Here is a 26247-nt window from a genome sequence, read left to right as displayed (position 1 = left end):
CCTACGTGGACACCAGGACCCTTGTCAAGGGCTCCTAGAGACAGCCCTCAGGCAGAAATGTTGGAATTGTTGGCTTCCTTTCATTGGCCAGGTCCAGTTTGACCCTTTGATCATGGATGTTCGGTGAGGTTCAGTCTTTCTGAGGTTCTTACAGTGTCAAGTCTGTATTCCGTGGGTGGGACGGAGATGTGGATTCCGTTCTGTTCCCTCACAAGTAGGGGTAAGCAGCTTCAAGTCTCTGCTGCAAATGGGGGGTCAGCTGTTTCTTTTCGTACCGTGTTTCCTACTGGTGGCATCTCCATTCCCGTCTCCACGCTCAGCCCTGCTACAGAGGCCGAGCCCTCAGTGTAATCACGTCCTTGTCAGGCTGTACTCCTCTCAGTGTACATTAATTCACATAGAAGTTGTATTCGCTTGCAGCAGCTCATGTCTGTCTTCTCCACCTAAGAAAACAGGAATTGACAGGGAGACTATTCAGAACTGATTATCCTAAGCCAGTGGTTCTCAACATGAGCAGGGGACGTGTGTGTTGGGTGGGGGTAACCCTCGGGGACATTTAGACACTTTTGATTGTCACCACTGAGGGGCTGCTACTGGAGTCTGGTGGGTGGAGGCCAGGGAGGCCATTAAACATACTCCAGTGCACTGGACAGCCCCTGCCACAGAGAATCCTCCAGCTCAAAATGTCAGTGGCGCCAAGGCTGAGAAACCTTGCCTTAAGCCTAACAGGGGTCTTCAGCTCCCTAAAGTCAAGCCACTCAGTGCTTGCCAGCCAGGCCATGCCTAATGGCAGGGCATGCTCAGAGGGCCTCTCCTGAATTCGTCCTCACCCTCGTGCAGTCAGGTTGATAATGACATTAGGGATGATCGTGGGTCTGATGCCACTAAGGAGTGAATTGCAAGTTCTGTTTGGAGATTTGGGAAGAGGAAGCAGAGGCATCTGAAGCTCTGAGGAGAGATCAAGGCAGCTCTCCTTAATTTCATCTTGGAGAACGGGAGAGCTGAGAGAGTGGAAACTTTCTGTCTTGAGGTTTACTCTGTTCCTGAGAGTCCACTAGAATCAGCCAGAAGAAGGTCGAGGAGGGAGGGAAGAGGGGTGTTGTCCAGTATAGTTGCTGCTTGGGATCACATCAGGGGAAAGAGTCCCTGCCCTGGGACAGTTATGAGGGCATGGTTGAGTTGAGTTGATTTTCCCCACCTTTTTTTCCCCCCCAGTATCTCTCTCCCCTCCTTTCCCAGTATCTGATTGTTTCCTCTTCTCCCCGCAACTGCACAGACATGGAGGGGAGCCTTTCTGGAGCACCCTTTTCCCGCTGCTGTGATGGTCACTTGTTCAGTTTCCAGGGATCCCGTGTGGGTCTGTTTGCCTCACTCGTTTGCTCTAAGCAGGAGTGGCAGCAGCAGATGGAGATGAAGTGACTCATCTTACAAATGTCTGTGAGAGAGCCGGGCCGCCTGTGTTCCATGTCTCCCATTCAGACATTCTTCCAGTAGTGTGCTTCTCTGGAGTCCTAGGATCATGTTGGCCTTAAAAACAAACAAAACAAAAAAACTGGAAACGTTCCCCTGCCTGAGCTGCAGTAGAGGCAGTGGGAGGGTCCGCCACTTCCCAGGTCAGGGAGAGGCACAGGAGGAGGTCTGAGCCTGGCAGGTGCTGTGCACCCACCTCCGCTCTGTGGCGTGGCTCCTTCTCATCTTGGGCTCGTCATATGACGAAAGCATGCCTCAGGAGCCTTCCAGAACCTGCTGATGCCTTTCAGTGTCTGGTTCAAGGAGGATTCTGTGTGCTCCCAGGCTAACCCTCAGGAGGGGTCAGGGCAGAGCCCTGGGTGTCTCTGGAGTCTTCCTGGTGACCTTATAAGCTGATCTCCTTTGATGGTTTCTGGGTCATTGGTGAGTGTGGGTGGGAACTTGTAGGATATTCTGGGTGCGTAAAAGATACTTGTGTGAGTAGGTTTTCACGAACCTATCTGCACATGCAAAGCTTTCTTTAATATCTCTCCTCCTCAGTTTGGGTGGAGACCTTGCCACCTCCAGGTTCCTCCCTGAGGACAACTCAGCATTGTCTTAGGCTCAGAACTGACAGACATTGGCTCAGCCCCATTGTGGCCTCTGGGCCTGGCCCTTCAGTTGTGGAAAAGCCTGTTTTCTCCCTGGGCAGACCTTGTCAGACTTCATGCTCCTGGGTATTTGCTTATGTCATTAACGATAAGAAATTACAGAGCCTTTTTCCAGGAAGGCAAAGGAATATACCCCGGTCAATCTTCTGACCTTTGTAGAAAACACAGTTGTAACAAATCAAGTATTTATGCCAGTTTGTGCTGATTCACTAAGAAGTAAGGAATATTGGCTAATAAAATTGAGCTCTTTGGCTATGGGTTCATACACTGGTCTTAATAAAAGTCTTCCTTCTCTCATGATACTAACTATTCTTAATGTTTCCTCTTTGGGGCACAGTTGATACAAGAGTTTCCTCCTTTTACCCCCCTCCCTAAGAAAGAGAGAACAACCTATAAGTAGTGTTGGTTCATTTATTAAGTGAATTTTGAAGTAATGGAGAAATCTGTATTTCTCAGTGAAAATAGGTACCAAGTTAATGAGTAGGTAGGAGCCATCATGCCACCAAGATTTTGACATTTGGATTGTACAGCATTGGACATTTGGATTGACATCATTGGAACAAGGAAATTTCGTTCTTCCTATGAACCTGTTTGATAGTTTGGGGATGTTCTAGGGAGAAGTTCTCTCACTTGCTTGGAGAGCAAGGTCCAGATCAGGTTGTACCTGTGCCTCCTGGGGATTTGTGTCTGAACTTGGAAGCCAATAGGGTGTGTATCTGCTTTCCTTGTTTTGAAGAGACTTTTTTTTTTTTTTTTTTAGGGTAACTAATGGTTAAAAAAAACAACTCTCGGTTTACTTTAGAAAGATTTACAGCTCGTTCGGCACAAATCCAAGGCAGTTCAAATGAAGGGATTAAGTTTTATAAATATATTTCAAGATGTGAAGGGAGAAATTATCAAATGTATCAGACCTGTAGGTTGCTTACTTAATAAATAGTGGCAGGAATGAAGCTATGTGTATAGGATGAGTGTACTTTTAGAAAAGATTTGTAGTTGCAGGGTAAATCCTGTATGTGGGCTTGGAGAGAAGAATTTAAATTGCTACTTTATTTTGGCAGGAAATAAAGTGTAACCCACTCCAGTATTCTTGCCTAGAGAATCCTGTGGACAGGGGAGCCTGGTGGGCTGCCGTCTGTGGGGTCGCACAGAGTCGGACACGACTGAAGTTACTGAGCATGCATGCATGCATTGGAGAAGGAAATGGCAACCCACTCCAGTATTCTTGCCTGGAGAATCACAGGGACAGAGGAGCCTGGTGGGCTACTGTTTATGGTGTCGCAGAGTCAGACACGACTGAGGTGACTTAGCAGCAGCAGCAGCAGTCAAAGTATAAAAGGTTAAAGGTTTGTGTTGCATTTTGGTAAAAGCTTTAGATGTTTTAATTTCTTTAAAAACTTTTTTTTCTGTGTGTAAAAGTGAGGGTCAAAGAAATCACAAGTACATCGTCAACTGAGTGGAAATGGGTGTTGATATTTCTCATGTTTATATTTTTTGCAGTTACTGAAAAAGTGTTCCCCGAACTCATGCCATGTGTAGAGGATTAAATATTTTCTCTAGTATTTGTTATAATTTATCAAGAGTGTATAGAACTATATATAATGAACTGACATATATTTGCAGTTACGGTTTTCTTAATTTTTGTTTAGTTTCCTGTGAAAAGTTCAATTTCTAAATATTTTCATGCTTCTTGGTGAGTTTGCTCAATCTTAAGGTAATGATTGAAGTAATAATTTTTTTCGGTTGTTAGGTGAGTGGTCTCCCCTTTTGTATAGTCATAACAATTTCTTCCTGTAAGTTTATTGATGATAACTAAAGATCCTAGGTTGTTTATAGCACCTCAGTTAAAGGCACATTCTGGTGTCTGGTATGAGATACTTGTCTTCACTGTATTAATTGTTCCCCTATAAAGTTTAACTTCTAAAAGATACAACAGTAAGAAGAATTATTTCTCTAAAACTAAAGAAACTCTGGGAGGTTGTGGTGAGAAGAGTTCTAAGCTCCACAATCTGTATCAAGTCTTCTGGCAAGATCTTGACTCCCCCATGGCTCACCTTTAGTGTAGTGAGAGGTGATGTGACTCGGGGTCAGAGCTGGGACCCACCCGCATCCTGTCACCTACCAGCTGTGAGACCTGAGGTGAGTTCCCCCCTTGGCCAGAGCTCATTCATGTTCTCTTGAAATTAGAAATGATATGACTCTGTGCTGAGTTGTCTGGTCTTACTCTGTGTTGGAGTTATGAAATGCGGCATTTCATAACTCCAACACAGAGTAAGACCAGACAACTCAGCACAGAGTCATAGCATTTCTAATGGTGCCGTGCCTGCACGGGTGCTCAGTGCGTGATGGCTTCTTTCCCTGCCTCTCGCCTGCTTGTAAGGGAGACCAGAGCAGGTTTACTTAGAATTGTGTCTAAATTCAGCTGGTGTGTTGCATAAGCGCAGTTATCTGCTTTTCCTTTCAGTTCTTGCTCGGTAGCCAGCTGGTGTGGGGGAGGTGGGGCTGGGGTGGGGAAGTAGCTGCTTGAAGCAGACTCCGAGGAGAGGAAGCAGTCTGAGGTGGTTTGCTGTAGGTGCGCACTTCAGTGTGGCCCTGGCCGTCCAGAAAGCGTTACTGTGTGTCCAGCACGCTTTTAATTTGCTCACATGTTCTTTGGCACTGGGAAGCAGACGTTAGTTTATGACACTTCACTTAGGTGTATTCCCTGTGTTTTCCTGTGGCACGCATGTAGGCAAGGTGTGTCAGTTGGCCCGGGGAGAGTTCAAGTCACTTCTAACAGCGTGCCTCCGAGGACGGTCACCAGCTCTCTTTCCTGGGCTGTTGCCGCTCACTGGTCGTGTTGCCAGTCCAGATGCCTGTGCTGTCTTTTCCTCCTAGCAAGCGGTGGTGGTTTTCTGGAATCATCTGTCACCTACCTTAAGGCACAAGCCTCATTGTTTTAATCCGTGTTCCTTGGTTACTTAATGACCTGAGATGCACAGGCAGGCCATTGATTTTTGAAATGAAGAACTAGATAGCCAGGGAGAGCAAGATAAAATCAGTTTATGGGTTACCATGGATCAAAGTTCTCTGCCTTGTCAGATTTTTTGGTTGTTGTTCCCAGGAATCATTGATTTCATGGATTTTTTTTTTTTAAACCTTTACCATTCTTCATATTGCTGAGTAAAATGCCCTTATTTTCTTTCTAAGATTTTCTGAGTAAAATCTTATTTTCTTTCATTTGGTATTTTATTTTCCCCCACTGGCCATGCCAATATTTTGATTTGGATTTTAGGTGATTTTTAAACACACGGACATAACTCTTAACAGCCAGCTACTTCAAACAAGGGGAAAGATTTCACATAGGTGGTGGCATGTGAGCTAAACCTGGAGTTTCTTGAGGTGAAGAGGATGGGTAAGCTCCATGAGGGAAGACTGTGTGTCTCTAGTTCACCTTTTCCCCAACCCCTTACAGAGAGCCAAGTGTGTGGTGGGCACTCCAGAAACAGTTGTCAAGGAATAACAACCGCAGGTAAGTGTAGACAGTGGGAAGAAAGGGAACAGGTCCACCCAAAGGTCAGGACAGAGTGTGTTCTTCACGCTGTAGGCAGGAGTGGTCAGTAGATGCCCTCTTGCTTGCTGACCTGCTGGTTGATGGTGGCTTCTGAGGTCACTCCTGGGGTGGGAGAGAGGGCTCTTGTGGACATCGGGTTGGGGGGTGGAGCAGGAAGGAGCAGATGTCCAGTTGCTGTGCGTTCGCTCCCCCTGTGGATTGGAAATGAGGAGTAAAAGAATCTGACCTTTATGCTAGGCCATTTTCAGCCTGTACCAGTTGTGCTTCACCTCGAAATGGACCCAGACTGGTCAGGGGGCTTTGGGGGCTACTGAGGTGGGAGGACCTGGAGGCCTGGACCTGGGCAGTGGAACTGGGTGAGACACTCCCAGCAGTCAGCCCCATCCCTGTGTTGCACCAGACTTACTGCAGTTGACCCATGAACAAGGCGGGCTGGCACTGCATTTGTCCACTTATATGTAGATGTTTTTTACCAGTAAATGGCTTCCCTGGTGGCTCAGACAGTGAAGCGTCTGCCTGCAATGCAGGAGACCTGGGTTTGATTCCTGGGTCGGGAAGATCCCCTGGAGAAGTAAATGGCAATCCACTCCAGCACTCTTGCCTGGAAAATCCCATGGACGGAGAAGCCTGATAGGCTACAGTCCATGGGGTCGCAAAGAGTTGGACACAACTGAGTGACTTCACTTCACTCACATTGCTGTATAATACAGTCTGCAGTTGCTTGAATCTGAGAATTTGGAGGAACTATGGATGCAGAGAGTCGACTGTACATTGTACATGGATTAAACCCCCAGTCCCCCACATTTTCAAGGGTCATCTGTGTTTACTGATGACTCTGCCTTACCTGGTTCACAATACTGATTGCTGAGTAGGATATGAAGAGTGCCCCCTCTTCCCAAAGAGTTTGCAGTCTCGTTGGAGAAATAACAGCAGAAAAAGAAAAAAGTAAAACAAAAACCCAGGTGACAAGAGCACAGACGGTAGAGACATGAGTGCCTCGGTTTAAATCCTTTTACTTATCAGCTCCATCACCTTGGGCCAGTGACTCCCTCAGTAAGATGGCTCATCTCTTACTAGTATCACCTGCTCCTTTAATCCTTTACAATAGGATTAAAGGAGTCAATATATGCATATTTAAAGAGCCTGGCACACAATAAGTGCTGTATAATTACCTTGGAGATAGAGTCCATAAGCCTCAGTTTCCTCTCTTCATAAGAACTTCACAGGGTTATGAAGGTTGAATGAGAAATTGTCTATGAAGCATCTGGCACAGAGCTTGGCAGAGACCCAAGTGTTCAGTCACCAGTAACCGTTCTCAGTCTTATTCTTTGATACTTGCCCCTTGGTTCAAATTTGTTTGGTTCTTCCCCCACAGAGGTATGAGAAGTTATCATGTATTTTTGTTCTCTATTTTTTCTTTCGGTTTCAGAATCTACTTTTGGGTGCAAAATATGTGTTTTTTAAATTGGGCTGCCTCATGCTAAGAAAAGTAACAAGATTACTTCTGTGTATTCTTCTCCCCTCCTCCAAAAGCCCTGGTGAACTTTAAGTCTCTGACTTGCATATTTAAACATTAACTAAGATAAAGCATGAGCTCAGCAGGAGCTTTCTAATGGCTAATCCACAGTAGCCCATTTTCTCAGTTTTTTTCTCCCACATAAGAGAAGTACCAGCAGGGACAGGACATTTGGGTGGTCCTTCCAAAGGAATGTCACTCTAAGGGCTTGGGTGGGAGGAATAGTGGTGTTTCACCGTGGAGTTGTGTCACTTGGTATATGACTCTTCCCTGGTCCATTTGCTTTATCCAGAACATGAGGTGGGGCACATAGGAGGAAGGCGGCTCCATCAGGGTTCTAAGCAGGTGCCATAGTGTTGAAAGCATTTAAACCCACGCTTTTTGCCAGTTGTAATTAGGAAGAGGTAGAGCAGTACTCTACCCTGGGACAGAGTGGGGAGGACCTCCTTCCTGCCCACTGGGCCCTAGTGGGCAGGGGCGGGAGGTGGGAGGACCCTTGGGTGGATGAAGAGGTTTTTACAGAATGAGTGTGGGTGGTCTTCTGACCTGTACAAGGTTTTAAACTTTTGCAGTTGGGGTAGGGGCTTGGAGGATCCTTTTTGCCTAACACTCTCTCATGGTTTAGAGTTTGGGCTTTAGGACAGACCTGGGGTGCCAGTCTGAACTCCCTGACTTACTGGTAAGACCTTGAGCAAGTTCTGTAACCTTTCTGTACCCCCATTTCTCATAAATAAAATCCCAGTTGAGGATTATATCCAGGTTATGCGTATTAAGTGTTTAGCATCAGTTCAGTTCAGTCGCTCAGTCATGTCCGAGTCTTTGTGACGCCATGAATCGCAGCACGCCAGGCCTCCCTGTCCATCACCAACTCCCGGAGTTCACCCAGACTCACGTCCATCAAGTCAGTGATGCCATCCAGCCATCTCATCCTCTGTCGTCCCCTTCTCCTCCTGCCCCCAATCCCTCCCAGCATCAGAGTCTTTTCCAATGAGTCAACTCTTTGCATGAGGTGGCCAAAGTACTGGAGTTTCAGCTTCAGCATCATTCCTTCCAAAGAACACCCAGGGCTGATCTCCTTTAGAATGGACTGGTTGGATCTCCTTGCAGTCCAAGGGACTCTCAAGAGTCTTCTCCAACACCACAGTTCAAAAGCATCAATTCTTCAGTGCTCAGCTTTCTTCACAGTCCAACTCTCACATCCATACATGACTACTGGAAAAACCATAGCCTTGACTAGACAGACATTTGTTGGCAAGGTAATGTCTCTGCTTTTCAATATGCTATCTAGGTTGATCATAACTTTCCTTCCAAGGAGTAAGCGTCTTTTAATTTCATGGCTGCAGTCACCATCTGCAGTGATTTTGGAGCCAAAAAAAATAAAGTCTGACACTGTTTCCACTGTTTCCCCATCTATTTCCCATGAAGTGATGGGACCAGATGCCATGATCTTCGTTTTCTGAATGTTGAGTTTTAAGCCAACTTTTTCACCCTCCTCTTTCACCTTCATCAAGAGGCTTTTTAGTTCCTCTTCACTTTCTGCCATAAGGATGGTGTCATCTGCATATCTGAGGCTATTGATATTTCTCCCGGCAATCTTGATTCCAGCTTGTGCTTCTTCTAGCCCAGCGTTTCTCATGATGTACTCTGCGTATAAGTTAAATAAGCAGGGTGACAATATACAGCCTTTACGAACTCCTTTTCCTATTTGGAACCAGTCTGTTGTTCCATGTCCAGTTCTAACTGTTGCTTCCTGACCTGCATTCAGATTTCTCAAGAGGCAGGTCAGGTGGTCTGGTATTCCCATCTCTTTCAGAATTTTCCACAGTTTATTGTGATCTACATAGTCAAAGGCTTTGGCATAGTCAATAAAGCAGAAATAGATGTTTTTCTGGAACTCTCTTGCTTTTTCCATGATCCAACGGATGTTGGCAATTTGGTCTCTGGTTCCTCTGCCTTTTCTAAAACCAGCTTGAACATCTGTAAGTTCATGGTTCAAGTATTGCTGAAGCCTGGCTTGGAGAATTTTGAGCATTACTTTACTAGTGTGTGAGATGAGTGCAATTGAGCGGTAGTTTGAGCATTCTTTGGCATTACCTTCACTTCACTTCACTTCTTTGGGATTGGAATGAAAACTGACCTTTTCCAGTCCTGTGTCCACTGCTGAGTTTTCCAAATTTGCTGGCATATTGAGTGCAGCACTTTCACAGCATCATCTTTCAGGATTTGAAATAGCTCAACTGGAATTCCATCACCTCCACTAGCTTTGTTCGTAGTGATGCTTTCTAAGGCCCACTTAACTTCACATTCCAGGATATCTGGCTCTAGGTGAGTGATCACACCATCGTGATTATCTGGGTCGTGAAGATCTTAATTGATTAGAATGCATAAAATAGTCATGAAATTTAGGGTCTTTTATTTTCATGGAATAGAGGTTTTTGAATGTGTGTGTGTTTTTCAAAGCATAAGTTCCCTAGCCCATTTATTTTGGATATTTTAATAGTAGTCTTTCTAAAATACATTAAATTGTACTGCTTTCTTAAGCTACATTTGTGGAACTTAGAAAATATTGATGTCAATGATAATAAACTAAGTCTTCTGGTTTTGAGACGACAGAGACTGAAGTAGTTAGGATGGTAGCTGTATTTACACACATTCCTTGGTGTGTTATCTACTGGGCACTTGGGAATATGTTGGTGAGTCCGTAAATTGTGAGTGATGATACAGACTGATAAGGGTAGAAACTGCCACTTTTGCTTGTCAGACTGTCTCCAGATGAATGGGGTATTGTTCCCTTTAGGGACCTGACGTATGTGGTCATTTCCACCTCTCATCTGCAAACACCTGGAAACACTTGACCACACATATCTGTACTCCCATTTTCTTCCTTCCCGAAGTCATAGGTGTGAGGATCTACGAATGGTGTGCCAGTTTAAACTAGTTCACTAATGGGAATGAGAACGTGGTCAGAGAGGTTTAAAAATATTTGCTTCATTTATGCATAAAATTTTAAATTACTGCTTCTGAGTGTCCTTAATTTAAAAATTATTATGAAAAAGTCAAACATGTTCAAAAATATGGAATACATACTTAACAGTTATCAAGATTTTGCCTCATTTGCTTAATCTTCCCTTTTTCTTTCTTGAGAAATTTAAAGCAACTCCTAGGCCAGTTATTTCACATCTGCATATCTTGGAAAGATATAGACATTCTTACATAGCCACGCTGCCATTATCATGGTTACATTTACTATATTTTATTGGTATCATCTAATGCCCAGTTTAGAATAATTTTTTTTGTGTTAAAGAAATTTTTTTAAACAGTTATTTTGTTGGACTTAGCATTCAACCAGGGCCCGCCTGTAGCATTTGAATGTTATGTCTCAAAATCAAAAGCAACCCCCACCTCCCTTCCCCCTTTCTTTTTGCAGGCCATTGACTTGTTTCAGAAACTGGGTCAGTTGTCCTGCATGGTGTCCCACATTCTGGATGTATCAGCTTTCTTGTGGTGCCATTATCTTGTTCCTCTATCGCCTGAATTTCCTGAAACTGGAAATTAGCTCTTGTTCTAGAGGCCAGATTCAGGTTCAGCCTTCTGAGTAGTGCTGTGACCTTCATGTGGCTTCACACCAGGGGAAGAAAGCCTCCTTCACTTAATTAAAGATAACCTTTTATTAGTGAGCCCCAAGCTTGGTTTAGACACAGTACTAGGCACTCTGGGGACTGCAAAGATGCCTCACGTTTCTTTTTGGGGGCAGTGACCACCAGCATAACAGAGGATAAGTAAAATGTAGCTGGGACCAGAAAGTCAAGAGTTAGCCTTATATCAAGAGAGATTATCTTAGAAGCCTTTGAAATTTTAGCACTCTGAAACAGTTAATACAGAAACATAATGCTTTCTCCCATCCCATGGTGTCCCTGCTCTTTTCTACTGCTAGTTTTATTCCCTGTAAATCTTTTCAAAGTAATTTTTCTCTCTCCCTAACCCACTGTGCATTGCGTTATTCAAGGCACTGTAACTTTGCTGTAGATGCCTTCCAGTGCATCTGACTTTCCGTGTCTGGTCAGTGAGACACACGAAAGGCAAGTAAAGTTCACGGTTAAGAAAGCAGGCTGGCGCCATGTTTGACGAGATCGCCGTGTCAGTGGCTCTGTTTTTCTACCTCCTCCTGCCCGACCCATGTAAATTTAGAGCACAGAAACAGTACAGTGTAAAGGGCTTTCAACTTTCTAGCAAACATCCTTGTATTTCTTTTCCTTCTTTCCCTTTTTTTTTTTTTTTTTGAGGGGATACTATGGAGAGGTTTACACTTTATTGAGAATGAAGCTGGAACTTTGAAATTGTTTATACAGCCTTTATAGAACTGTTCTTTAAAACCTATGAAAAATATCTGTTACCATATTATGATCTTATCTGCCTCTACCTAATCCCCATCCCTTGTACATTTTTCTTTCCCATAAGAAAGTAAAGTTTTCAACTAGAAGATATGCTCTCAACCGAGGCTTTGTAAGTCAAGAACTTAAGCAAAAGAGGAAATTGCTCTGTATATTCAAATTTAAAGTTCTCAAGGATATCTTGTTCACTGTTGTGTTTCAACATTTAACATAGTGCTCAATAAATACTCATTGAATAAATAAAATGAGATGTTGGCGCAGTTATGTTTACTTTGTTTAGAAATTGCAAGTAAACAAGATGATCGCAGTGAAAATCCCAGTCCATTTTGGATAAGGGACTTTGGCTAGGGGGTGGATAGGGAGGAGTGTGTGTGTGTGTTTTGCATTGGCAAATAGGATTTCTCTTATCTGCTGATTTTTTTAAAAAAGATTGTTTTATAAACAACATAGCATTTAACTTATAGATATGTATATACACACACACACACATCCTAAGAAGCCGCTGAGTAAAATTCTGGACTTTGTTCTTAAAAGAAAAGTGGCATATCTCCCTTACAAACCACTCTCTGTTACGAATGACCAGAGATTGTTAGGGAGCAGGCTTTGATGCATTTGCTGCATGAAGGTCAAGTACTAAGATCATTATAATTCTGCCCCCTTTTGTGCATGTAGCACAATGAGCTCTTTGATATGGCACGGCCACATTCTCAGGATGAAGGACAGTCACGTGTTTCAGGCATTAGGAGCGTGATCTACTCTTTCTTTAGTTCCCTGTTTTAAGTGGCTGTTGAGGGTAAAGTTGAAGGGGGAAGCTGATTCATGAATGGCTTTTCTCTACCTTTGTACTATTTTATTTATTTATTTTTTTCTTTTCCTTCACAGAAGTCAATTTGATTGTGACCTCTTAAAAGGAAATATTAAGTGTCATGGCTCTGAGAACCAGTTGCCTAGAGCAGTCCACAGATAGCCTTCAATCTGGCTCAGTTACTCCCAGTTTTTATCACATACTTACTGGTGGAGTTTTGATTGTTCAGGCTTGTGGCTTCTTTATATTCCACTGGGAACTGGTCCTTTCGCTAAGGAGGCTGTGGGAGTGGTGACGTGGACCCAGGACCTAGTCTACCTTGGTTCAATACATGGCTCCACTTGTGAGCTGATTGGCCTTGGGGGGATTATTTAACTCCTCTGCTCATTTTTCTTATCTGTAAAATGGGTTAATAGTACAACTTCAGGCATGGAAAAAAAATTGCCTGGCACAAAGAAAGCACTTGGTAAACATTAACTGCTAATGTTACATGTATATATGTAAATTTATTTAGAGATGCAGTTTAGACATTGAGTAAGAAAAGGAAGGTAAGGATGGGGTTTCTTTCTAGGTGACAAGAGGATATTATCTTGAGCAGTTCAAGTATTCAGAGATAAGACTGAGCTGGGGCTGAAGGCAGTATCACTGGAGAAGTTCAGGGATGACTTCTCTCCTGGCCTCATAGTCTTATGAAGGGAGCAGCTTATGCTTTGACTTCTGGGCATTCTTTTTTGCCCACTTTGGTGCATTTGCTAATGATTTGAGCTATATAGTCATCCCTCAGAATCTACAGGGGATTGGTTTTAGAACCCCTGGAAATTCCAAGATCCAAAGTTCCCCAAATCTGTGGAAACTCAAGTCCCTCATATAAAATGGTATATTTGCATATAACCATGGCACATCGGGTCAGGAAGATCCCCTGGAGAAGGAAATGGCAACCCATTCCAGTACTCTTGCCTGGAAAATCCCATGGACAGAGGAGCCTGGTAGGCTACAGTCCATGGGGTTACAAAGAGTCGGACACGACTGAGCGACTTCACTTTCTTTCTTTGACTTATGGCACATCCTCACATATGCTTTAAATCATCTCTAGATTACTTATAATACCCAATACAATGTAAATCCTATATAAATAGTTGTGAATACAATGAAAACACTGTATAAATAGATGCTGGTGTGTGGCAAATTGAAGTTTTGCTTTTTGGAATTTACTGTAATTTTTTTCCCCAAATATTTTTGATCCAGGTTGGTTGAATCTGTACATGCAGAACATACAGATAGAAAGGGCCTACTGTAATTCCTAGAGTAATCAAAACCAGGTTGTGTATTTGGACTTTTTCCCCTTCTAATTTGGTTTCTCTTTAGAAGAAAACCCCAGCTCTGATGGAAACTAGACCATTAAAAGTTTTGCATGTATAGGATTTGTTTCAGAGTAATTGGGGGAGGGCAGTAGGGCGATTGAGTGGGTTGGGGATAGATATAATCTCTATATATTTAGATATAATAAGATTGCTCAAGAGGCTGGATGATGAGTAGGTAGGGGGGTTTATTATAACATTCTTTTTACTTTTGCATGTACTTGAAACTCTCCATAAGAGGTTTTTAAAACAATTGAGCAAAAAATGCAAGTTGCATAACAATATCGACAGTGTGATGCCATTCATATAAAGTTCTAGATCTGCAAAGAATATTATGTATTATTTGTGCATGTATACTTACATAATAAAAATTTAAACATTTGTAAAAAGTAATAAATACTAACTTTAGGATAGTGGTTACTTCCAAGGAGGGTGGAAGAGAAGGAAAATGACTAAGGGGATGCATGGTGTTTCATCTGTATCTGTAATGTTTTACTTATTTTTTTAAAAAGTTACTTGAAGCTAATACGGGGCTTCCCAGGTGGTGCTAGTGGTAAAGAACCTGCCTCCCAGTGCAGGAAATACAAGAGACACAGGTTTGATCTCTGGATCTGGAATATCCCCTGGAAAAGGAAACGGCAACCCACTCCAGTATTTTTGCCTGGAGAATCCCATGGACAGAGGGGCCTGGCAGGCTATGGTCCATAGGATCTCAAAGAGTCAGACATGACTGAAGTGACTTAGCATGCACGTGGCAAAATATTAAGATTTGTTAAAGTTGAGCAGTGGATACATGGGTATTTGTTATATTGTGTAGCCTTTTTTTTTTCTGTTGAAACTAAATCACAATAAAAAGAATAATAAAGCTATGACTCTGTATCAAGAAGTGTTTTTAGACATATGGGGAGCCACACTGCAGGGGTTCTGAGCGGTACTTTCTTCCCTGTTAGAGGCGCATTGCCTGACACAGCAGTTCACAGCGTGGCCAGCATGCCCATCGTCCTGCAGCTGCACAACAGGGCTGGGGGGCCCTCATGAGTCAGGAGAGATGGAGGTGAGGGGTCAGGATGAAAGGCGGTTAGCTATGCCACTCTTTTCTGAAACACGCTGACTTGTTGCCTTCATGAGAAGGTTTGAGCCACGTCATGGGGGATAAGTTAGTTACGATGACTTAAGTGTTTAGAGACAACAAAGAAAAGGGAGACTTTTCTTTAAAAGCATATCTTTTGTGTATAATATAATAACTGGTTCACTTGATGAGACGTCTTGGAAAGAAAGCTGGTTCTCCTACTGATTGGTTGTTGGAATGGCGGTCTCGTCAGCTTTTGCACACAGAGCAGTGTTAAGCTGTGTCACTCCTCGGCCTGGCAGGCTCGCCCTTAGTTCAGGGAGAAGATCAATTGTTCTGAGGCCTGGGTTCATGGCCTGCTTCCAATATGTGACTGGCATCTCTGTTCCTCCCTACCTGCATCCAGGAAGGAAGACAGGGATGCAGTGATCCCCGTGCCTAGGTTCCAGTCCGCGTGTGACTTACTGTATTTGTAGATCGTGCTTTGAGTTCTGTTTTCTAAATTTTCAGAAGTGTCATTATTTGTGTGCTTATATTTACCCCCACCCCACCCCTCCATCCGTACGGCATTTTACGCTGTGTGGGACAGCAGGGTATACCAGCAGTCTTCCTCAAATGCAGTCCCAGGAGACCCCTGGGGTCCTCAGAGCAGCTGCAGGGCCCTGAGGGAAGGTGAAGTCAGGGTTGTGGGAAGGGCCTCTGGGTCTTCTAGACTCCACTTGATCCAGAGTTTTGCCACTTTTATTTGCTCTTTGAATCAAGGTTTGCCTAACATTTCATTTGGTTGTAAAGGATTCTTCTGCTGAACATAAGATATCAAAACCACTGGTGTAGAGAAAAGAGCAAATCTCAGCATCAGAGCCTGGAAACCCGGGTATGTGACCTGGCAAGCCTTTAATCAGCAGCTGGGGGCTCTGCATGTCACTTCAGTTCTCTGCACGCTGGTGCTCCTGTCTCTTGAGATGAGGGGTTCAGGTGAGGAGCAATCTGGAAGTCCCTTACAGCTCTGACATTTCAGGTCATTCTATTTGGGACTCCATTCAGGTGATGAAGAAAAGGAAAAGAGTGCTGTGACTCCCAGCCTCTTCCCGCCACCCCCATCTGGAAGACCAGAGGCCCCGATAGCAAGTCCCCTGTTTGGAAGTTTGGGTTAACTTGTGAATTCTTTTCTGATAGGAATATGTGGTTAAGATGAGAGGCAAGAGGAGCCAGCACAGTGATGTGCGTTGCTGTTTTTAAAGATGATTTACTGGTTTAGATTAGAGGTCTGGACTCTTTAGGAAAAGTGAATGGTAATTACTCTCAGCTTTAAAGTTATTCCAAATCGACAGCAGGAAAAAGGCCAGAAACGTTCACCTTATCTTGGCTAACTAGTTTGGGGTGTTCTTCTAGAATTCATTCCCGTTGCTGGGTCCACACTATCTAGATGGCCTTAGGTGGGTGTGAGAAGGCTGTGCTCCCTCTGACATGTAGGCTGAGACAGGAGACCTTTTACATGAACGGGCCAAGAGGAAAGGTCATTGGGGTCCATCCTTTCTCATTGCAGAGGCCTGGAGCCCTGGCATCACTTAGCTCTATTGGCCTGAAGATAGGGGGTCCTCCTTCAGACCTCTCACAGCCACCTCAGTGAGGCCCAGAACCTGCTGCTTTTCCCGTGCAAAGCATCATCTCTTCACCAGGACCCCTCTGGGGAAGGAATGAGGAACTCCATTGGTATCGACACTACTATGTGTTAGCTTTTTGACTTTTTGGAGAAGCTTACATATATATAACGTGTATGGAGTTGTAAATAATAGTTAATGCTCAGCTTAAATAGTTAATGCTCAGATCAAAACTGCATTGGACTGAAATGTGAAAAAGCCAGATGAGACTGTCTTATTTCTTATTGTTCTACACAGAAAGCATTCCCTGAGACAAAATCCTGCTTAAGCTTGGCTGCATCAACCCTCAGTGACAGCAATGGCAGGGGCCCTTCAGAAAGGGGCAAGTGGACCTGACCCTGTTCTAGGCAGGTTTAGGTTTGTTCCCAGGTTGATTAATATTCCCTCCCCACCCCGCCCCCCAATCCAGCTACTGCAATTACTTCAGTTCAGTTCAGTCACTCAGTTGCATCCGACTCTTTGCGACCCCATGAATCGCAGCACGCCAGGCCTCCCTGTCCATCACCAACTCCTGGAGTATACTCAAACTCACATCCATCGAGTCGGTGATGCCATCCAGCCATCTCATCCTCTGTCGTTCCCTTCTCCTCCTGCCCCCAATCCCTCCCAGCATCAGGGTCTTTTCCAATGAGTCACCTCTTCTCATGAGGTGGCCAAAGTACTGGAGTTTCAGCTTTAGCCTCATTCCTTCCAAAGAAATCCCAGGGCTGATCTCCTTCAGAATGGACTGGTTGGATCTCCTTGCAGTCCAAGGGACTCTCAAGAGTCTTCTCCAACACCACAGTTCAAAGCATCAATTCTTCAGTTCTCAGCCTTCTTCACAGTCCAACTCTCACATCCATACATGACCACTGGAAAAACCATAGCCTTGATTAGACAGACCTTTGTTGGCAAAGTAATGTCTCTGCTTTTTAATATGCTCTCTAGGTTGGTCATAACTTTCCTTCCAAGCAGTAAGCAATTGCTTAGGCACCTTTAAAAATTTTTAATTTGAATGAATTAAGTATGGACTAACTTTCCCTGAAAAGTACAGTGAATTTTAAGAGGACAGAACTTGGATAATCAATATGTTGTGGTTTCCGTCCTATAGCATCGATCTTTACCATAGATTTTAGTTTCTAAATATTGATGGAACACCATACTACATGCATCAAACTGTGTCAGTCACTCTGAGATACAGGAAGCATAGAAAACTTACTGGTTGTGTCTCGGGTTAACTACTTGAAGAGACAGCAGCACACAGAAGATCATACACCTGTGAAGCAGTTTGAAACAGAATTCAAAACTGCAAAGCACCCACTGGTTGTGCTTTTAAATGTGGAGTACCTACTTCCAGATGCAGGTGCAAGCAGTGATCTGAATCAGGTGGAGCCGGCCTAGTTGTAGGCAGTGAGCTTGAAGCTGGAATTTGAAGGAAGGATGGAGGAGGCGAGGCAGGGCTCCTGCAGAGGTTTGTGGAAGGAAGCAAGCTGATTGTTTTCATTGTAGGTGGAAGGTAGAGATGATGCTGCATGTTAGTAAGAAAGGTGGAGGCTTTGAAAACACGTGCACAACTGCTGAAAGGCATTGCTGTGCTGCAGGAAGCATTAAGGTCATCTTTGGCAGGAGAGTAATTGGGGAAGCAATACATATAGGCTGAACTGAAACAAAGATACCCTCTGCCCGACCCCAAGCTGGCCATGTGCTTCCCCATGTAGGCCTCATGTGTTAGGTCACCAAGTGCTTTAGAAACAATACACTATACTTAAGCACATATTTGGCCACCTCATGTGAAGAGCTGACTCATTGAAAAAGACTCAGATGCTGGGAGGGATTAGGGGCAGGAGGAGAAGGGGACAGCAGAGGATGAGACGGCTGGATGGCATCACTGACTCGATGGATGTGAGTCTGAGTGAACTCTGGGAGTTGGTGATGGACAGGGAGGCCTGGCGTGCTGCGATTCATGGGGTCGCAAAGAGTCGGACACGACTGAACTGAACTGATGCGCATATTTAAACAAATTCATAACAATATGCATCATCAGTTTCATGTGGATATAGTTCCATTTATCCTGATTTTTTTTTCCATCCTTTTCAGCTGTGTAAACTTTTTGGCATCCATTATGTAGCATGTTTAAGATATTTAATCAGTTTGAGTTTGTGATCCTTCACAATTTCATGTGTACAACTAGTAGATATGCAATTGCTTATTAATCATCCATCTCATGAATGCCTTCCAGACTTCCTTTCTACTTAGTGCTTTGAATGATTTTACTCTTTTATGTGAAGTTTTTCTATGAAGTTGATGGATCTCATTCATTCATAAGTTCATCCAACAAATACCTATTTGGCCCTACTGTGTGCTGGGCACTGTTCTAGGTATTGAGCTCCCAGTTACTACTGATTAGAAACAAAACTTAGTATTTCAGTGTGGTACAGTGGTTTTAATTAATGTTGTTTCCTTTTTGATGCCTTTGATTTTAAACTATTGATTTATTTTGATATATTTCACCATAAATAACAAAAAAACAAACATACGAACACTATTAAAACAATTCTGAAAATGCTTTAAACGGCAATCAGTTTTGGGAAATTTGCCACATTAAATGTTGTTGAGTTGGTCTACTTCTCCCGGCTAAGGCCATAAAGAACCAGAACTTCCACGAATCCACTAAGGAATCTGGTCACCACTGGGTTAGTTGATCCCTGAAGTCCTTTCCCATTCTAAAATTCTGTCTTAACTTCTTTGTGCTGTTTTCTCCTGCATTAACAGGATAGTAGTAACATTTAACTTATCAACTAGACAGGAGTTGTGATGACTACTTGGTACAGATGTAAAGGATAATTCCGCCTCATCCATTTTTGGGTCTTTTCCTCCTATTGGTGGCCTGGTTGCCCCCATAGTAGCAGGGTGGGACCTGAGGACTGGGGAGTGCAGAAGCAGCCATGTAAACATGAGGATGTGGGGGCATGCTTGGGTGTGCTGTGTGGGGGGGGTCTAGAGCGGTCCCTGAACAGACAGAACAGATAGCACCCTACAGCCCAAATCCCTCTTGTGCTTTGCTTGTAAAGGATAAACTTTTCATTGTACCTGGAATACAGATGCCATTCCTTGTATTAAGGTCTGTCTATGCAAGTAGGACAACTGGAAGAGCATCCTGCATACTTACTTATGGTCTATGTTCTGCATGGAATGTGGGAAGAAGAATGCAAGAATATATAAAGCTTGAAATATAAAGCCTTAATAAATCAAACTTTGAGAGCAGTACAACTCAATAAAGAAAAATACAGGTCATTGATGTTTTAAGAAATATATTTAAGAGGGCTTATAAACAAGAGCCTCTGTTTGTTATAAATTCAACATCAATTTGGGTAAAACACCAGGATAGCAGGATGTTCCCATTCACATAAACAAAAACTATAGAAAATAAGTAGCAAAATCTACAAAGGTTGTGTCTGGAAGGGCCAAGTACGTGATTATTTTCTGCCGCTTCACTTTTCTAATCGTGTTAGTTTTTTAGAGTATACACATATGACTTAGGTAATCTGAGAAAAGTTGAAGACAAAAAGGCTCAACAACTTGTAGCCAATTCAAGGCTAGCAAATAACAAAGATTTTGAAGAATTAGAGTTATTTGCATATGGCAGGAGTTGCACTCTAAGTTACTTTACTCCTTTCATGGAGACTAGAATTTGAACTCTGAACTTGCCTTGTTTTGGACAGTTGCTGTAACACTCAGTGGAAGGATTGTCTGATTCCTCCCTGAGTAGCAGGCAGTCTAGCTACTGGCCCCAAGACTCATTCATCTCTTTAGTCTTCACTGTTGTTGCAGCTTGTTTTTAGTCCTCTGCATACAGACGGAGTTCATTTGTAAGACTCTAGAACATAATGTATATTTCACATGATTTGATAAGTGCATCTAAACTTGCTAGCTAAAGAATTTCTACATGTTCTGCACTTCCTAACCTGGAGATTCACTCATAAAATGTTAAATAGGCTTCCAGCCTCTCTGATTCCCCGCCTTTGGTAATCTTTGCGAAAGCTTTACTGAATGAGGAATTTTATTTTGCCTCATTTTTTGTGTGTGTGTAGTGCTGTTCCACAGAGGATGGTTTTATTTTTTGTTCAGGCTTATAATTTTACTCTGTAAACAACCAGTAACTTCTTTACCCCGGGCCAGCTTGGTGTTTTCAGACTTGGTCTATGTTAAACTGTCTGAAGACAGAAAGGATGAGAAAGGGGCAAGGGGAAGGGAAGGCTTAGAGAGGCCCTCCAAGGACCCTCGCTCACTGGTTTTGACCACTGAGGTCACCTCAGAACTAGCACTCATCCTCCCAAGGACCTAAAAATTATGCTCAGTGGAGATGAAAGCATGCGATTGGCAGGTCCTGAAAAATGAGCAAACCTCAAAAGAAACCCATGGCTCCTCTGTTTCATTTTGTGTCTATATTTGTTTTCCTGGTTATGGATTGAAAGGACTGCTCAGGTTTCCTTCCTGACTAAACTGTAGGGGAAGAGGATACATCCAGTGTGTTCGCTTTGCTTTGCCCCATCTCACCCTGTGGCTCTGGGACCCAACTGATGAAAAGCGTGTGATCCAGAGCTGAGCTGCTGAGTTACGGCATGCGGCAGGGCAGTAGCACCTGACTTCAGTGTGGACTGCAGCTGTGATTGCCCTTCAGGAAATCTCTAAGTGGAAATAACTTCTAGGGGTCTCACTGGACGAATAGTGGGAGTATTCTGAGACATACCCTTCCTTAGACAGTCATTATTTTCCCAAGGTGGAAGGACAGTCTTGTGGCCACTGTAGCCAGTAGAGTCTGCCTAGCCATGTCCTCTGCTGGGAGAGGCTTGCATGCGACCCCAGGGCCAGGACCTTGCCAGCCCCTACCCGTAGGCCCTGGGCCTTGCTCACTGTCACCCACTTCCATGCATAGTGTTTGGACTTGAGCCAGACTCCTGGAGTTCTGTCCTGGACCCTCTGCACACAGCATGCGGTCTTGGGAAGATTTCCTGAGGGCTCAGTGCTCTCATATCCCTGAGGGGATAATATTGTTAAAACAGCGCTTAGTACATAATAAACACTCAGTAAACCTTACCTCAGAGAAGGCAATGGCACCCCACTCCAGTACTCTTGCCTGGAAAATCCCATGGACGGAGGAACCTGGTAGGCTGAATGGGGTCACTGAGGGTCGGACACGACTGAGCGACTTCACTTTCACTTTTCACTTTCATGCATTGGAGAAGGAAATGGCAACCCACTCCAGTGTTCTGGACCGTGTCCGACTCTGTGTGACCCCATAGACGGCAGCCCACCAGGCTCCCCCATCCCTGGGATTCTCCAGGCAAGAACACTGGAGTGGGTTGCCATTTCCTTCTCCAATGCATGAAAGTGAAAAGTGAAAGTGAAGTCACTCAGTCGTGTCCGACCCTCAGCGACCCCATGGACTGCAACCTACCAGGCTCCTCCGTCCATGGGATTTTCCAGGCAAGAGTACTGGAGTGGGGTGCCATTGCCTTCTCCAAGCATGACTTATGGTTATGGTTTATTATTTATTATCGGTTGCTGGTATCTTCCCTGACTTCTGCCCCTGGCAGTGCCAATACTGCAGTTACCAAGGCCACCAGTGATGCCTCTTTGTTGCCAAAGCTCATGGACAGTGTTCACCACCTCCTCTCTCTGCGCCTTTGAGTGGTGCCTGCTGTGTCTTCTGGAAGTACTGCATTCTCACAGTCATGATCACCACGGCCCGTCTTGTCTGGTGGCTCCTCTCCATTTGGGTCCTCATCTCTACCTGACCTCACGTTGCATGACTTAAAGGAGAACATCTCAGATTCTCCTCCCTTTTTGTTTCTGTAGGTAAATACATCGACCCTGCTGACTTTCACTGCTTGGTTGCTCATCCTCCAGGTCTTAGGTCTTTCGTGACTTCCCAATCTAAATCTTAGGTCCGTCCAACCCACCCTGTTACTTTCTCTTGTGGTACTCTTGTTTTCCTTCAGGGCACTTTTTGCAACTTGTAATTATGTATGTATTTGTTTGTTTTAATTATTTTCTGTCCCTTATCTCTCCCTCACCCCCACGGAATTGTAAAATCCATGAATGAGACCGGGGCTGTGTCTTGTTCACTGGTGTTTGTACACCTGGTGCTCGAAAGGATCTCAGTAAATACCTGTTCGAATGTGTATGCATGAGGTCCCTCTACTTCTTCCTCCACTGCTCCAGCCCTGACAGTCTCCGTGAGGGGAGAGGGAGAGGCTGCCCCTTGGTCATCATTCCTTCCTGCTCCTGCCACCCTGGATCCACCCTCTGTGTCAGGGAAGGTCTTATTTCTCTTTTACCTCCAGCCACGGTCATCTTGAAGTGATGGCATCCTCAAAGTTAACAATCAGAGGACTCACATCAGCTTTAGGTGCTAGTTCTGGGGAAGTGATCAGGATGGAATGGCCTAGGGGGTTTGCTCAAATCCTGAAGCAAAAGGAAATTGAGATTTGATGTAAGACATTTATTCCTAAGGACGAAACATTAGTAAGCTAAAAATCACTTTCCAAAAGAGCTATTAGTCCATTAAACATATATTATGATTTCAAGGGTTTTTTCCCCCTTTTTAAATTAGGGGGAAATTAAATTGCTAAGTCTTGTCCAACACTTGTGACCTCATGGACTATAAATTAGGATGGTTGCAGTTTCATGGAAAGAGTGCAGAGCCCTGTGTGAGGAGTTGTGTGGGAGACACCAGAGACGTTGGTAGTCCAGGCCCAGTGGCCTTGCCTTCTAGCAGAGGTGTTGATGCCCCGATAACCCGTTCAGAGCCAAGACTTTATAGCTTTATTTATGAAGTGCCAGGAATGGACTCAATAGCATATTAAGAAGAGTTTAAAAGATGTTGCAAGGGACAGTTTAAACTCTGAAATAACTATCTTCATCCCACACGGGCTTGGAGAGTAACTGCTTAGTATTTATCAGTGAAACAGATGTGAGATATCAGTTACTAAGTAATCTTTCCTCTGGGTAAATCACCCATCTTATCTTCTTCTCCTGGAGATGACTCTGTTTTCAATAGTCAATGACTACAACCCATAGTACCAACCTAACTTGGAATATTCAAGACTCTTTACCCAGCATGTTCTTATATATAGATGAAATTAGACAGCATACTTAAACATTTGCAATGCTGCTCTGTTTATTAGATCTTCATAGATGCAATTTTCAATATCCAGCCTTTAGACATGAAAAATTGAGACAGTTGTGTGGTATCTTAATGCAATAAAGTTTCTATTCTTGTATAGCATTCATTATTCAGAATATTGCAATAGCTTTGTGACAGATTTCTTCATTTACTCATTTCCTGATTTTTGAAAATTCATTTTAGGGATGGATAGCTGACCACTGTTTGGTTCCATGGGAATACCGAGTTTTCTGTTAAAACTCTTACTGGATGCTATCCCATGATGTCCACATGGGAGATTGTTGGTTTCTTATTGGATAGGATTTTATTTTTTGGATTTGATGCTCTGGGCTTGAGTGGAGACTGATGATGTCACTGTGTCTGCCTTACTTTCTACTCATTTCATGTTGCTCCAGAGTCAGAAGAGCAAGCCTATGTCCAAGCTAGAACATTATGGTGTGTTGTAGATATTCTTTGCTCACTGGCTGTTGATGTTATTTCTGATAGTTTTGTGAAAATCATTGCTAAGGTATGGCCCTGCATAATTGCCATGATCAGTAGAAATAGCTTTATATATTGTGTTATTGTAAAATTAATTCCTAGAAGCTAAGACCATATGTCTCTCAGCCATAATTTGCATGATTCATTTTTATGTCTGAAACCACAAAAATGTTCTTTCTCTTGAGATCCAGGGGGATCCAAACCAAGAAGTGTTGAGAGCCTCATGGTAAATACAGCCTCATCACTTGCAAATGTGCTGGGTCCCTGTCCTTAGTGGCCTCCAAATCAGAACTACTGAAACTTGAGACGAGGCCATGAGAATCAGTGCTTGCCCTGCCAGCCTTGTGCCATTGAAGGGTGGCAGTGTCCCACACATACAGTCATTCATTGAAAAACATTTATGAATTGTCTGATGACACATGCATCAAGGTGGATGGGAAACAGGTGCAGAAATACCTTTCTTGCTAGGTGTTTCTATTGCACTGTCTGCCTGATGTGATTAGAAACCTCTCATTGTTCAGTCGCTCAGTCATGTCCGACTCTTTGCAACCCCATGGACTGCAGCACACCAGGCTTCCCTGTCTTTCACCATCTCCTGGAACTTGTTCAAACTCATGTCCATTGAATCCGTGATGCCATCCAACCATCTCATTCTCTCTTGTCCCCCTTTCCTCTTGCCTTCAATCTTTCCCAGAATCAGGGTCTTTTCCAATGAGTCAGCTCTTTGCAGCCAAAGTATTGGAGCTTCAGTTTCAGCATCAGTCCTTATAATGAATATTCAGGATTGACTTCCTTTAGGATGGATTGGTTGGATCTCCTTGCAGTCCAAGGGACTCTGAAAAGAAGCATCAATTCTTTAGTGCTCAGCCATCCTTATGGTCCAATTCTCACATCCATCCGTGACTACTGGAAAAACCATAGCTTTGACTAAATGGACCTTTGTCGGCAGAGTAATGTCTGTGCTTTTTCATATGCTATCTAGATTTGTCATAGCTTTTCTTCCAAGGAGCAAGCGTCTTTTAATTTCATGGCTGCAGTCACCATCTGCAGTGATTTTGGAGCCCCCAAAAATAAAGTCTGATACTGTTTCCACTGTTTCCCCATATATTTGCCATAAAGTGATGGGACCAGATGCCATGATCTTCATTTTTTGAACGTTGAGTTTTAAGCTGCTCATTACCATTTAACCTCTCATTCAGTTCAGTCGCTCAGTCATGTCCGATTCTTTGCAACCCCATGAATCGCAGTACGCCAGGCCTCCCTGTCCATCACCAACTCCCGGAGTTCACTCAGACTCACGTCCATCGAGTCGGTGATGCCATCCAGCCATCTCATCCTCTGTCATCCCCTTCTCCTCCTGCCCCCAATCCCTCCCAGCATCAGAGTCTTTTCCAGTGAGTCACCTCTTCTCATGAGGTGGCCAAAGTACTGGAGTTTCAGCTTTAGCATCATTCCCTCCAAAGAAATCCCAGGGCCGATCTCCTTCAGAATGGACTGGTTGGATGTCCTTGCAGTCCAAGGGACTCTCAGGAGTCTTCTCCAACACCACAGTTCAAAAGCATCAATTCTTCGGCACTCAGCTTTCTTCACAGTCCAACTCTTGCATCCATACATGACCACTGGAAAAACCATAGCCTTGACTAGACGAACCTTTGTTCGCAAGGTAATATCTCTGCTTTTGAATATGCTGTCTAGGTTGGTCATAACTTTCCTCCCAAGGAGTAAGCGTCTTTTAATTTCATGGCTGCAGTCACCATCTGCAGTGATTTTGGAGCCAAAAAAAATAAAGTCTGACACTGTTTCCACTGTTTTCCCATCTATTTCCCATGAAGTGATGGGACCGGATGCCATGATCTTTGTTCTCTGAATGTTGAGCTTTAAGCCAACTTTTTCACTCTCCTCTTTCACTTTCATCAAGAGGCTTTTTCGTTCCTCTTCACTTTCTGCCATAGGGTGGTGTCATCTGCATATCTGAGGTTATTGATATTTCTCTCAGCATCTTGATTCCAGCTTGTGTTTCTCCCAGTCCAGCATTTCTCATGATGTACTCTGCATATAAGTTAAATAAGCAGGGTGACAATATACAGCCTTGACATACTCCTTTTCCTATTTGGAACCAGTCTGTTGTT

The 26247-nt window shown here is 43.8% G+C and overlaps 1 protein-coding gene and 1 long non-coding RNA gene across 7 annotated transcripts in view; one reads left to right on the top strand and one right to left on the bottom strand.

Moving 5' to 3' along the window:
* The window catches only part of FOXO3 (forkhead box O3), a 119859-nt gene that overhangs the window by 56030 nt on the left and 37582 nt on the right, over nucleotides 1-26247 (top strand). The window lies entirely within an intron of this gene.
* Nucleotides 16375-17766, bottom strand: LOC129619836 (uncharacterized). Its single transcript, XR_008698176.1, has 3 exons — nucleotides 17669-17766; nucleotides 17107-17321; nucleotides 16375-16495 (listed from the first exon to the last, which is right to left on the bottom strand). It is a non-coding gene; the product is annotated as an uncharacterized LOC129619836 (long non-coding RNA).

Source organism: Bubalus kerabau, chromosome 9 (genome assembly GCF_029407905.1).
Source record: "Bubalus kerabau isolate K-KA32 ecotype Philippines breed swamp buffalo chromosome 9, PCC_UOA_SB_1v2, whole genome shotgun sequence".
Taxonomy (NCBI): domain Eukaryota; kingdom Metazoa; phylum Chordata; class Mammalia; order Artiodactyla; family Bovidae; genus Bubalus; species Bubalus kerabau.
Note: the sequence above shows the minus strand (reverse complement) of the source record. Positions and strands in the feature narration are given on the sequence as shown.